We start from the raw sequence: 2,768 nt of genomic DNA, 5'->3' as shown, positions 1-2,768 counted from the left end.
ACTTTCAGAAACTTAAAGATGCCATATGTAATAATGTCATGTCACGTCATCATTAAATGGCCCTGATATGTCAAAAAGCCTTAATAGATCATGTTCTTTTTGAATACCTTTATAACTGATAACGGTAGCTCAGCCGGGATATGCTCATTTCAGAATTAGATTTACAGCCCCGAAATATTGTTATTGTTTTCATTTCGATGCTCCGCCCTCCACCGTTTGACCGATTAAAAAGTCTGTGCGTGTAGCTCCTTTCGAAACACGGCAACACAGGAAAGTTCCTTTTTGTAAAACGGGCGTTTATCGACTCCTTCTTGCTCTATACACCATCCACGCCGACACGCCGTAAGAACTTACAAATACAGTACAATACAGTACATCAGACTTTGATTTTACAGAAATAAACACTCGGAAATAAATGAAATTACAAAAATACAATACCTTGTTTGCTGCTTGTAACGAAGAGCTTCTAATAATTACTTGCTTGAAGTTTAACACAAATCATCAAATACACTTAAAGGCCTACTGAAACCCACTACTACCCACCACTCAGTCTGATAGTTTATATATCAATGATGAAATATTAACATTGCAACACATGCCAATACGGCCTTTTTAGTTTACTAAATTGCAAATTTAAATTTCCCGGGAGTTTCGTCTTGAAAACGTCGTGTAACGATGACGTGTATGCAAGACGTCACAGGTTTTTAGGAAGTATGAGCACTGCGCGCGCACACAGGTAAAAGTCGTCTGCTATAACGGCATAATTACACAGTATTTTGGAGATCTATGTTGCTGAATCTTTTGCAATTTGTTCAATTAATATTGAAGAATTCAAAGTAGAAAGACGGAGATGGGATGCTTTAGCCTTTAGCCACACAAGCACACGGTGATTCCTTGTTTAAAATTCCTGGAGGTGAAACTTTACAATGGGTCACAGCGCGGTCAAGCGAACATGAATCACGACGGAATGTCAACCAGAAGGTTTCGGTGAGAAAATTGTGGTAAAAAGTTTCTTCTTACCAGAGAAAAACTGAGCTTGTGCCATCCATAGCTGCCATCGACTCCCCTGAGACACACCCCTCCGACTATCAGGTACTGTTAAACTCACTAAAACACTAGCAACACAATAGAAAGATAAGGGATTTCCCAGAATTATCCTGGTAAATGTGTCTAAAAACATCGGAATCCGTCCCAATGCAATCACGTTTTTGTTTTTTTTCTAGTCAGTCGCTATCAATATCCTCAAAAACAAATCTTTCATCCTCGCTCAAATTAATGGGGAAATTGACGTTTTCTCGGTCCGAATAGCACCCATTAAAAACAATGTGAAGATGTGAGGAGCCATCAACATGTGACGCCATCGTCTGCAACTTCCGGCAGAGGCAGGGCTTTTGTCTTAGCACCGAAAGTTGCAAACTTTATCGTGGATGTTCTCTACTAAAGCCTTTCAGCAAAAATATGGCAATATCGGGAAATGATCAAGTATGACACATAGAATGGACCTGCTATCCCTGTTTAAATACGAAAATCTCATTCCAGTAGGCCTTTAAATCTTTTGAGGAGCCGAAGACAACGTGGTCAAGCACCCTCCCCTCTTGCATGTGTAGCAGGTATATAACTTATATTGTATGCATTCCACCAAAAATCCCTCACGTTTTATTTGATTTCTCTATAATATCCATTGTCACTTTTATTTTGTCAGTTTTTTAGGAAATAGTTCGTTTTGGGAGAATTTGTCATTTTATTTTGAAATCCTACCTTCTTCCGGAAGTGACGTTGAGTCCTCACTCGTTGCTGAGACATGCGTGAGGAAGTAAGTGTTTCTCTCTGCTCTAGTGTTTTTAAAGGGTTTGGCTGTGAAACGAGATTATAATGTGCTCTTTTGTTGCTGATATGGTTATGTACACTTGTTCTACTCATAGTTTGAGTGTTTTAGCAAACTTTTTGCTGGTGTACTGCTCGGTGGCGTTTCTCGCTCACACACACACAGTGGCTGCGGCATTTCATTGAAGTTTTCCCTCCATTTTAGACTGGTTTGCTGCTGAGTCCTGTGTTAACGCTGCCGCACTGTTTCCTGTATATTTCATACAGGTATGTTTCTGTTGCTCCCAAAACTTTATTCTATTTTTCTGTACTGTTATATTTATTATTTATTTTCCTATTGTATAAATCATTTCACGGTGGTGTATTCATTTGCAGTGTATTTGTAAATGTGATGTATAGGTTTTGTGATAAATGTGAATGTTTCATATAACATTTTTGTTCATTTAAACTGACTCGTTGCTGAGACATGCGTGAGGAAACTGGTTTGCTGCTGAGTCCTGTGTTAACGCTGCCGCACTGTTTCCTGTATATTTCATACAGGTAAAAATAAATACGCCACCTGTTTCGGCTGAAGGCAACCACAGAGTCCTCTTGTCTTCGAAGCAACTACACAACGCAGACTCGAACCGGCTACACATGTCCTACCATGTTTACTGTCCGTGGGGTCGCAACATCAAAACAATCGTTCCGCTTTGCAACACAATTAACACAATACATTTATATTTTGCTCAGGAGATTTTACAATCACACATTTTCTAATAAAATGTTATAAACTCTGCAAAATTAACTTATTTATTAATATTTATTTGTCTATGACACATATTCAAAGCATGCAAACTCTCAGCAACAGCGACAGTGAGTGTGTCACATCCAGGTTGCCAGTTACGCACCACCCTCTTCGTCTGGCTACTGCCACTGGTAAAATTACTTAACATGTCAGACCT

At 39.2% G+C, this 2,768-nt stretch overlaps 1 long non-coding RNA gene across 1 annotated transcript; it reads left to right on the top strand.

Moving 5' to 3' along the window:
- The first annotated feature begins 890 nt into the window (after positions 1 to 890).
- Positions 891 to 2,402, top strand: LOC133552357 (uncharacterized). Its single transcript, XR_009806678.1, has 2 exons — positions 891 to 1,813; positions 2,030 to 2,402. It is a non-coding gene; the product is annotated as an uncharacterized LOC133552357 (long non-coding RNA).
- The last annotated feature ends 366 nt before the right edge of the window (positions 2,403 to 2,768 follow it).

Source organism: Nerophis ophidion, linkage group LG05 (genome assembly GCF_033978795.1).
Source record: "Nerophis ophidion isolate RoL-2023_Sa linkage group LG05, RoL_Noph_v1.0, whole genome shotgun sequence".
In the NCBI taxonomy this organism is placed as follows: Eukaryota; Metazoa; Chordata; class Actinopteri; order Syngnathiformes; family Syngnathidae; genus Nerophis; species Nerophis ophidion.
The sequence above is the reverse complement of the archived record's forward strand: the minus strand, read 5'-3'. Positions and strand labels throughout refer to the sequence as shown.